A 12095-nucleotide genomic window follows, 5' to 3' on the forward strand; every position below is an offset into this window, starting at 1 on the left:
CGCAATTACCGCAATTGTATTGCACTTACCGCAGGGACCAAATTAGGCTGATTCTAATACGAAGGGCTCAGCCCAACGGGTGCACCACGAAGGTGTGCCTGAGCTTACATTCTGTAGTGATCGGTGATCTGCCAAGGTCACCGCATCGACATTTTGGCTACCCCTCACGATAACCTCACAGTTGGTAATCTTGCTTGTCACAGGACGTACAATCGAGTAAAAAGCCGTTTCTTCTGGCCAGGCTTTCCCAACATCGTCGCCAAATATGTTGCATCATGTGCTTCTTGCAAACACCGCAAACGGCCAACGTCTCCGCCTCCAGGGCCATCGCAACCCGCCCCATACCTCTCCAGTCCATTTGATATTGTCGGCATCGATTTAAATGGTCCCTTGACAATTGCCCCATCCGGCTATCGATATACCATAACAGCCGTTGACCATTCACCATGGTACGCCAAAAGTTCCCCTCTACGTACCAGTGATGTTTCGCACGTTGGCTACTACAGTAGCCGACCGATTTTTCGGACCTGGAGGGGCACAAAAACTAGTCCGAATAAAAGAGCAACCCGAAAAATGCGCGAGTCGCAAAACGAACTTTATTTCATACAAATAGGCCTAAAGAATTAACGAATGGTTTAGGAAAAACCTGATGATGATGTTGCTTATAAGTCAGCGTCACCTGTGCCTAAAAAAAGTGGCGTTTTAAAAAAAAACTGGCCCTGTATGACCCGTTTCCGACTTTCGAGATTGCTTCCGCCGAAGACTACATGCAAAATTGTAGCCTCCGATATCAAAGTTTGACCCCCGGCGGGAGTCAAGCCAATTCTCGTCCAATTCGGTGCTTAGCCGGGTTGCTTAGTATTCAAAAAGGCGTCGTCCTGAAGTCGCGCTATGGCTCTGTAGCGGAAAATTTCGTCCGGAAAATCAAACTTTTGCCTTTATTTTGCCCGAAATATGCGTTATTCATATACATGACTCATATGGGACAACTGGTGGTTCCTCGGGAAAGTCCGGAATATCCAGCAAGTCCGAATTTTTGGAGTCCTAAAAAACGGTCGGCTACTATTTCCTAACAGCCATATGCTTGCGTCCCGAGTCCCCCGGGTAGTTCTCAGTCACTGTCGCCGAAGGTTTCTGTGAGCTGTCCGTGCTGAAGTATTTCGTGCTACCGCATCCATTCACAAGGGTACGTCTAGCTAGCACCCTTAGACAAATGGACGACATTACAGATTTCATCGTACCCTCCCAGACAGGATTTCCTTTTACATTCGACCCGACCCCTCCCATCGGGAAACTATTCTCGCGTTTTTAACTTTTACATGCATTACCGCAATTCAACTCGCGACTAAATTCTCTCCCTTTGTCCTAAATTACGGCCGTCCTCGTCCCTCTGTTCTTCATTCACATTTTTTTTCAGCACCTGTCTCTCATGGAGCACCCTTTTCCGGCCAGTTTCTCTGTCGAATAGCGCACTGTCAGCACCTAAGCCCAGATAAAGACAGAAGTTTGTTAAGAATGAAGTTGTGTTACGACAAGACGCATCCCCTCTTTCCTTTCAACCATAAGATCAGGTTCTACTTTCTGCTCCACTACGTGCCGAAAGGATGGAGTAAAATTTGCCTCGTCGCTTTATTGGCCCCCACTCTGTCATTGAAAAGACCTTGCCCGTGAAGTACCGTATGGTTCCGATCTGTTGCCTCACTGACTGCCGCTGCCGTGGGGTGGAAACTGCACACCTCTCGCCTCAAGCCGTATGTTTGACCTTCTTGATCCCCACGACTTGCGAAGAGAAACACTGCTTTAGTCGCGAGGGAAATATTGTGAGCGTTTGCTATAACCTTCCACCATGCACAATGATAATCACTTCCCAGCTACAACCGATCACCACCATCACCACCAACCGATCACCAGCCATGAACAATCATCACCAGCGTGATTGATTCGTTTTGGCTTCTACGTCACGCCACGCATAAATGCCATCAATCCAGCTCCCTTGCCTGTCCTTACAATACATATACATATATTTAGGTTGTGTTCTGTATTTGGGGTATGTCATATTGTTTTGCTAGAAACAGTGCAAACTAACGTAGTACAGAGAAGGCGGAGGCACGGGACACGGCGCCGTGTCGTGTGCCTTCTTCTCGGTACTACGTTGCTTTGCGCTGCTCCTAGCAAGACGAATCCTTACCAACTTGCCCAGTTTTCTGTTCTTTTGAAATCTCATATTACTCGTCTACCACTGAATGTTAGTATTGTGTGATTGCACGTGATAGTGCGGCTCGCAAGAATATCTGTGCTGTTGGTGGATACGTGAAAATGATTTAAAACCTAAAATAGATTTTAAAAATGAAGAAAGAAACGAAGCGCCCATCGACGTTGTATTTCCATAATTGTGAAAGTGGTGAGTTCGCTTGCAGCCTGAGCACGAGGTCGCGGGTTCGATTCCCGGCCGCGGCGGTCGCTTTTCTGATGGAGGCGAAAAGCAAAAATGCCCCTGTGTTCAAGATTTCGGCGCACGTTAAAGATCCCCAGGTGGTCCAAAATAATCCGGAGCCCTCCACTACGGCGCGCCTCATCGCCTGCGTTGCGTCGGCGCGTTAAACCCTACAATCAATCAATCAATTGCTTGCAGCCCTTGTACGCCGCTCTTCCCCAGTTCTCCTCATCTTCTCGCGCCGGCTAGTTTGAAGTCATCCTTTTCGACGCATCGTCTTCACTGTCAGACCCGAGAATTGGAACTCAGACCTCTACCGGACTGCTACGCGTGGATCAACCCGGACGTCCGCCAGACTTGCTCCTGTCGAGTTTTTCGGAGTTGTTGCCAAGTCTAACGTCACACACTCCCGCATCTCGAAACATTTCTGATACCCGCAGCTTGATTTGAGAATGCACAGCTTGATTTTTTCTACTCCAGCTTTTCCAGTACCAAAGCGCCTCTTATCGCTTTACCTGCGCTGACAGCTGCGAACTTTCGCTCGATAGATTCTTGTTTCTGATATTGTTGAGCAGGCTGTTTCCCACGCTTCACACACCACTGGACGTTTCGTACGGCGTCCCATCCGATGCAACGATAAACAGGGGATATCAGCTTTAGTTTGCCTTATTTACCCGCATGAACAGCTTTCCCGGCGCCAGTGGCATCTGAAAGGCTGCTTACGATTCGAGCTGAAACGTTGGCCTGCAGCGCCATCAGCCAAAGTTCTAGCTTACCTTTATTTGGGGTAGGCAGACTCCCCTTGTTATACGAGACAACTGGGTACCCTCCACGCTCACATTATGTTCAGATCCTCCTAACTTGTATATGGGGTGCCACCTCCTTTTTCGCACCTTTTTCCTTTTTTGTCAAATTGCCTTTTCTCTCTAACGCCTCCCGAGGATGTCGTTGACTCCAGAGGACGCGTGATTTCAGCGGTGCAGCGTCAAGCAGAGCCGTACGACGCATGGAATGACCAGCACAACAAGAGACAGTCGGAGCTGAGCATTTACTTGTACATGTCTTTGCATTGGAGTTCATTTTAATTCCGAATAATTGTATACCCCATGAGCCGAAAAACTCGTCGCTGACCATGCACAGCTCAAGGTACCATAAACCGAGGCTCTGTGATCTATACCAGAAGCTACGTGCAGCACTGTGGAGGCTACATTGTTTTCAACAGTCCGCCCACTCAGGGCGCCTTACTCACCGCGAAGGACTTGCGACAAAAGGCGCCGTGTCCCTGCAGTTCCACCTGCCGAGAGGGGAGACGGGAATGTCTTTTCAGGGCCCCATTCATGGTGAGTTAGGCGCCCTGAGAGGGGCGGACTGTTGACAACAATGTACACTCCACAGTGCTGCACGTAGCTTGTGGTATGAACTATAAACACTGGCCACGCATCTGTTTGCATCGCTGCAAATGTCCATGAAAGGAGACGGAGTTTCGGCTGCCCTGTCCCGAAACGCCTTCTCCTCCCTCGCCTTTCCACCCCTCACACTTAGCATCTTTCTCCGTTATGCCCTTCTTCTCCTCCTCCTCCCTTCCACGTCGTCCTCCACTCCTCTTGCCCTGTCCCTCATATTGCCGCTGTCTTCTGTTTTTATTACTCCTTCTCCCTCCCTTATATCCAGAGTGTCGAACCGGAACCGAACCAAATCGAAAACCGGAACCAAACCGATATTTTTGCTGGAACTGAACCTGACAATCGTTATTTTGATGTGCAGAGCACTTTAGGGGCTCGCCTTGTCGTCGTAGCTCGCTCGCTAAACCCAAGTAGAGCCACACGGCGTTCCGTCGTAGCGGCTGTCGTCGCGGCGTAACCCAGAGGCTTGGAAAGCCAAGCGGTTTAAATACTCATATATATCGTTCGAAACTCGTGAACCGCTCGCGCTTGTCATACATCTCCCCGTTGTTTAGCGCAAAGAAAACTGCAGGTACATTTGAGGCCAAATATACGTAATTCACTGGCAGCGCTCGCGTTCATTTAGTTAGGAACGCTCGTTGTGTTGGTTTCTACGATAGTAAACGAAAAAAAGTGGCAGTGCAACGCCGGCACGTGGCACTTCCCAGGTAGTCAAAATTTTTCTGCCGCCCGGCGATACACGGTGCACCCTATAGTACACGCATATAGCTTCGGAGCATGAACTCCACAAATTTTTTTAGAAGAGTGTGTCTGCGGGAAAATAACACAAGACGCCCATTCCTTGGTTTAAATTATTCCGCGCAGAGTTCATACAGAAATAATATTGCGCTTTTGCGCTGCCTTCAGCCTTCAAATAAGCACAAAACCACGAGGTATAAATTTTTCTCTAGGCGTTCCTTTCTTTGTCCCACTTTTCACTTAACCAATCTTGTCATCACTGAGGAGACATGTATAACGGTTAGTTTTTCAGGAAGAGTAGAGTTGACTAGTTTGTACCGGATATTTCTCATCTTGCATTGACGTGAGAAGTTTGTTAGAAACCACACTATAGTATATCGCTGCAATACGGCTAACAAGGTCGTAGTTTCGCTTTGTAGCTGCAAATGTACACAAATAAGGCAGCATGATTTCGAAGATTGTGATTAAAAACAATCTTGACTTCGATATGTGAAAGAAAAAAATCTAGGAAATGCCAGTCTCGCCAGGAATGCAGTGCATATTTCAAATTGAACTATTTTTTCTAAGCCAAATAAAGTTGGCACGAAAAATGAAGACCATGGAGGGCAAATACCAAAAAACGGAGCTCCCTAGCTTGTTTAGCTGCAGAAAAGCAGAACCCGACATTTTGACACTACAATAGAATCTCGATAAACGGAAATCACTTAAACGGAATTGCCGCTTAAACGTAACAGTAACCTCTAAGTTGGTCGGTTTTGTATTCAGATAACGTAAAGATACTCCCGGTAATCGGAACTAAATTTTCGGCTTCACCGTGTGAACGTAATTAGAATTGGAACTTCTTGTCATACCCATTGGCTTGAGAACCACATTTTTATGGTTCCGGCTGTTTCGTTTTTGTTTTTGTTTTTCTTCCTCCGTGTTTCTTTAGCCTCGTTAAGCTCGTAAGCCTCGTCTCGTAAGTGGTTAGCCATGTTAGAGCAACGAATGCAATATCGCAGTTCTTGTTCCAGTGGTCTCGATTCAAGGCGCCGAGGTTACAGGGCTCAGCTCTTGCCGCCTGGTTCGTGCCATCGTGGTGCTATTCGCGCTTCATTATCGCGTTGCCGTCTTCCAAATTCGGTGGCTCGTAAGTACTGGCGAAGTTGAGGCCTCTAGCCTCCGTGAAGATGCAGTTGCAAGGACTCAACTAAAAATAATTGATGCATTTTGTAATGCACAGCGACTCATTGCTGCCAAATAAACTTTGTGAATGCTGTGCCTATGCCTCTTGTAGTTTTCTTGCTTTTTGAAAAACATTCACGTGCATCCACCTTCTAGTGCTTAGAGTTCCATGAAATGCCATTAAGAGTGCGTAGCCACATAAATTTGCACCATTGCACATCTCTCTCAATAAAAGGAACTCCTGTTAAACGGAACTAATTTTTTCGGTCCCTTGAAGTTCCGTTTATCGAGAGTCTATTGTATTCTAAATGTATCATGTTTGTGATTTTTATTGGGAATAATCCCTTATGCAGACAAAATATAAGTACGCTAACTCATTTTACCGTGCGCGAAGTCTCGGCAGAAAAAAACCCGCGGAGATAGCTGCAATAGTTCATCTTTCGCAAACACAAAAGTTTCGAATTTCGCGCCCTCCTCCCAACGCGCCTGCGACGCCAGATTTGGGATTATTTCTTAGAAAAGGATTTTTTCCCTGCAAACAAACTTCACGTATGTTATTTCCTGTTCACATAGAGCTATATATAAATTTTTTATCCGAAATGAAAATGGTTGACCAGACAAACCCTACCCCCCTCGTTGAAAAACCGCAACTCGGTCGAAACGCACCTAAAAGCCATCTGCACATGCATTTATGCTCAACATGTTAACAAAGAGAGAGAGTAAAAAAAGAACGGCGGTATTGAGCAAATATGCAGCCAGGTACAGGTTTCTGCAACGGTGAAATAAACATGCCAGCCAAGCCCTACGGTGTTACATTTGGGAAGGTATCCCTGAACCGGGCTCCGTCGCCTCCGTCATGTGTGCTAGCGTTGTGGTCGAGCGGCCAGCAAAACTTGCTGCCTTGGTGATGACGACAAGAAGCCGAAAGCAAACTTAACTGGTTTACTGCATGGCCAGAGTTGATCAGCAACGATGCAAAAACATCATCCTTCCGGGCGAACTTTAAAGCATGGCTTGAAGAGAGCGACAGCATGGTCCTATACTGTCAAAAGAATGCTGTCTTCGCTCGGAGGAACCACGTATTTATCCCCGAAGCGCTAACGATCAAACAGTTCTCCTAGGGATTTTGCACACGGCCCCAGAATATATAATACAGATGATCACGAACGCTCTTTCCAGAGTTCGTGAGGGCCGGCAGTAGCGGCGCCCGTTGAGCTTGAGAGAGGGGAGAGAGGATATCTCGGCGAGCGGCGTCCGCTTTGCAGGTGCATGTTTCTGCATCCCGAACAGTTCATTTCGTATTTTTCAGCTGCCGTGGCTCGAGTCGCCTGTGACGAGGCCTGTGTCATCTATAAAGCTCGAGACACATGCACGAGTACAGCATGCCATTGGCATGCGACTGATCGTTACGATGGTCGTACAGAACCGGTCTTGGCGTCGTACGCTCGTCGTACGTGGGTCTGGCGAGCCAGATGCAATCGTAAGACTGTTGCGACTGTCGTGCAGCCGCAGCCAGTAAGAGCCCGAAGGTGTCGCCATAATGACGTCACTGTGAAAATTTATTTTAGTCCTGAGGAGACGCTAGTTGTTCTCCGCCGACAACACAGACACCTGGTAGACACATGTTGCCGGCGGTAGAAACAGCATAGATGAGCGGAATCATCGGGGCTAAACCTCCCCACACCGCTTTACTGAACATATAAAAGGCATTGTATAACATAATAGCACTATTCATTTTTACTTCAAGTGGATAAATGTTTTCTTTTCGTGCTCAGATTTCTGTTCACATATCTAAATCGGCCGGAGTGCGCCTAAACAGGGAGGCAGCAGTGGAGCGAAAACCTCGAGATGCCGACGACGCATCGCAACGCCCGCATCGGACCATGTCTCAAATTCATGCCTGCGGCTAGTCGTGGAAGCCATATTTCCGACCAGTCGTGCATCGCATCAGACGGCGCTGTCCTGCATGTGTCTCGCGCTTAAAATTGGTCATGGTCTCGACACGTTTTCCAGGAAGGTGGCCTTTCCGCGAGGCACAAGTGCACTACACTAAAATTGCAGGGCAGCGGCGCGCTGAATGGTAACAACAGATTTCATTAAGGCCACGTTAAGTGCCGGCGTTTATGCTGCTGCCTGAAAGGGGTCTTTTATTTCCCCTCTCTTCCTTTTACGAAAGAGAAAATAAAAACATGCAGAATTAGCGTAAGAACATCGCTTCTTCAAACTGAAATAGCCACCCTCCGGAACTGACACTTGGGTATCCGCTGTATAAAAGAAACGAACGTCACATGCTTGTTCAGATGTTTGCCACGTTGAAAACGTACTCTTCAATCATAGTTATTCCTTTTTGCAGCTACAGGCTGCACAATTCACAAAAGAAAAAAAAAACACCATCAGCTCACCGCTGATTCCACTTCCGCTGGAGGAGTGGCCCACTTGCACTTCTGCCATATTGCTTCTCGTTGGTATTACCAGAGGCCGCCACAGCGCAATGAAAAAGGCGGATTCTCTCCCCTCCTTCTGCCTTCCTCCTCCCTTCACATTCCTGCTCTAATCCCACTCTTCCCCTCTACTTCGCTATTCCTTGCCTAGTCTTCTCCGACCCTTTCCCGCTACACCCCTTTTCCCGGTCCTCTTCTCCTTCTCCGTCTCTTATGCATATAGCGCTATATATATCCAAGTTTTCCCCTCCGCCTTCCGCCTCTCCACTTCCTCCTCCTCACCAAACACTTATTCAGCAATCCCCAGAGGTTCCGTAACACACTAGTGAGCAGCCGCACCACTAGTAATACTGGTTGATTCGAGTGACAGACAGACAGACAGACAGACAGACAGACAGACATGAGTAAGTGGAGCCTTCAATAGCTCCCCGGCACCACACGAAGTATAACCGGTTATACCCAATTGCAACAGTACAAAAATAGGGCCAACCGGCAAAGAGAATTTTGTCCACACGAAGGTGGAGAGAAATTAACGGGAAAGACTTTTTTGCGACCCACCACCAGGGGAGCGGGCCCGGGGGGACCCCTCTTGTCCCCCCTAGGAAAAAGCCGGATAGGGTGGGTTGCTGGGAACGGGAACTTGGGCATCGGGTTGGGTTATGGGAAAAGGGCGGGAATGAGGGAAGCAATTTTGCTCCAATCCTTTTGTCTGACTCTCTTCCAAGACTGATTGCTCAGCGAGGGCATCAGACAGTGCCAATTGCCAAATATGCGGTCCCTGCCACGGGTTACCGCTCACCCATAGGGTCCGATAACTAGGCCCCAACTGTCGGAGACAGGAAGTACCCTATTTAGTGGCGACGGTCAGGTCCTTCCCGACCCCCAGCTCTGCGGCCGATGCGTACTAACGTCCTCGATCAACTGTCCCGCACAAGGTACTCATGAATCACCAATGAAGACAGACAGACAGACAGACAGACAGACAGACAGACAGACAGACAGACAGACAGACAGACAGACAGACAGACAGACAGACAGACAGAGCTGAGCAGGAGGACGCGGGTTCGATTCCCGGCCGCTGCAGCAGCTTTAGTGATGGAGGTCAAAAGCAAAAACGCCCGTGTGTACGAGATTTCGGCGCACGTTAAAGATCCCCAGGTGGTCAAAATTAATCCAGAGCCCTCCACTACGGTGCGCCTCATCACCTGAGTTCTGTCGGTGCGCTAAACTCTACAATCAATCAATTAATCAACAGACAGACAGACAGACAGACAGACAGACAGACAGACAGACAGACAGACAGACAGACAGACAGACAGACAGACAGACAGACAGACAGACAGACAGACAGACAGACAGACAGACAGACAGACAGACAGACAGACAGATTACTTTCGTCGCCTTTACGCAGCCCGAAAAGTCTCGTTTTTAATGAATTGGAGTAATCTTGGCGTGAAGAGAAGCTCCTAAGCAAACAGTATGCTAACCAGACGGAGTTCCACTGCAGCTACAATCAACCTACTGGCTTCACAATATCAGATAGCATCGATCACACTCCTATAAAGCTTATAGTTCTGCTAATACCGGACAACTGACAGCAGATAAGGGTGAATTAAGTATGTAAAGGTAAAGGGAACAAAGCGAACACTGAATTATTCAGGCTGCAGCATTGAGAATTCGGGAAGTTGACAGCGACGAGAACAAAACACCAATTTTACTCATAGATTCAAGCAAATTAGTTGCTCGGAAAACTATACAAGTATCACAAGAGAGCTCCCAAACAAAATCACCTATTTGTGCTGAAACACGGTAGGGAAATATTAACCAACGGCAGCACTAATGGGTGACATTCCATGCTGTGAACAGGTAAATGTCGCGGAGTATTCTAAAAATATAGGCGCTGAACGATGAGATAATATAACGGGGACATTACATTATGACACTATATACGCTGTATGCGGACAGAAATGCACGCAGCCGGTTAACATCTATAGATGGTTAAAAATAGGGATGACCTTCGAGTCCACTACTGTTTACGGTTGACCCGGAAATTAGTAAAATGAAGAGATTTGGGCAGACAAAAATTTGTTGGATTGGTGGCAAGTACTGTTGCCGGGAAGCAGCCCCCCTCAGAATAAATTTTAGCCCAGAGAATTCGGAGTAATGGTTTGAAACTATGCTGACGGAACAGCACATATTTACATTATTTGCACGTTAGATGGAGGCGGAGCGGAAACCGACCTCTTCTACATTCAAGCGATTAAATTCGGCTGACTCTTGGTCGTTGCAGCTCGCCAGAACGATCCGGTAACTATACCACCGACAGTGCGTCGATCTATAGTCTGGAACAATACCCTGGTGTAAATTCACACATCTGGGAGTGCGGATAAATGAAAGTGCTGTTTAAATACTCGCGAGAACCAGCCCTAAATTAAAGGCAAACAAATCACGGCTCTAATGACAAACAGCACGCTGGGGGAGCAACAAATACGTAGTGGTGTGGGAATCTGCTTAAGGCGTGATGGTCCCAGGACTGCCGTTTCAGAATGCCGCTCTCGGCTTAAATCTTACGCCAGATCAGGCCTAAAAAAAAAACGGTAATCAGACTGGCAATGGGTGCCATTGGCCCCATTGGCGTGCGCCAATTTCGGCGAAAACCAACGACATTCTTTAAGTGTAAGCTGGAAGAGGACTATGGCGAGAAATTTAATTTAGAGCTTCTCAATTTAGATCCTCGAAATGATGAAATCAAGCCAATGCGCTGCTATTCACGACAAAAGGTTGAGCTGGCTTCTTACAGACGGTATGGCAAAGGCGGACTCGTGCTCGCACCATTAATTTGTTTCCAGTATCGTTCTGGTATAGCGCTCAGCCGTACTACCTGTAGTAGAAGCCCTGAGGGCGCACATGTCCTTTCTTTTTACACCGGCATATGTTTTTTTTCTTTACTGAAGGTGGCTATTTTTAAACAGTGGATCTAACCGAAGTATTTTTACCCATTTACCCTTTTAAATAAAAGCACGGCTATGCACGGCACACACTGCGCTACCTTTTCCACACTATGTACGATGCTACAGAAGGGAGCAATTTTTCTTATTTTTGGGTTGTTTGTTTTTATTTATTGCCCAGCTTAGCAAAGCTGTCATCGCCAAAAAAACGCTCTAATTCTTGTGCTGTGTCAATGAGAACGATTCCTATTGCTCTCCCCGCGCTCACATTTGTATTTATGGTTTATTTTCTGTGCTAAAATAAACTTTATAGCAAATATTATAATCAACAAACAACGTGAGATTGCTAAAATGTTAGGCTAAATAGCAACGGCGCCTACACACTCGATAAAATATAGTGATTGCGAAAGTATTACTGTCCGATTGCCGAGCGTGTCCTCTCTTTATTGTCATCCTTCTTTTACCTTTGCTTCCTTTTCTTCTTTCTATTACAAGGCTTTGCTGCTCGACCAAGCGCCACTTCTGCGATTAGCACGCTAAATGTAGGCCACAGTACAGGTCTCTAACACATGCTTCAAAGCCAAAGGTAGACCAGTCAATTAGCTTTCGTGGGGTTGTGCATGCCTGTTCGTCTCGCAGCCCGGTGGCACCGGGTTGGAATCCAACCCTACCTCAATTCGCTTTATTTTTTTAGATGCAAAGCATCTCTTGCTCGGGGCTATGTCCGGCGTCCGTCCGTTGTTCGCAGCTCTCCGCCTACACTATAAAAAAAAGGAATAGATAGCGGCGCCCGGTTTCGATCCTACGACTCTCTGGCCGCAACAGGAGCTACGCGATGCTCTTCCCACTACGCTACAAAACCGAGACAGGAGCAAGTGCTACGAACGCGCCTTATGTCCTTGACTCATTCAAACTACGTCAAGAAGCTACTGATACAACGAAGGCACGCGAAGCTGAACGTCAACGG

The 12095-nt window shown here is 47.4% G+C and overlaps 1 protein-coding gene across 2 annotated transcripts in view; it reads right to left on the reverse strand.

Annotated features, from left to right (window-relative positions):
- The window catches only part of LOC144148403 (cytochrome P450 3A5-like), a 157972-nt gene that overhangs the window by 9864 nt on the left and 136013 nt on the right, over positions 1-12095 (reverse strand). The window lies entirely within an intron of this gene.

The sequence above is a fragment of the Haemaphysalis longicornis genome, unplaced genomic scaffold, assembly GCF_048455015.1.
Source record: "Haemaphysalis longicornis isolate Haplotype H1 unplaced genomic scaffold, Haemaphysalis longicornis Haplotype H1 scaffold_1, whole genome shotgun sequence".
NCBI classification, from domain to species: domain Eukaryota; kingdom Metazoa; phylum Arthropoda; class Arachnida; order Ixodida; family Ixodidae; genus Haemaphysalis; species Haemaphysalis longicornis.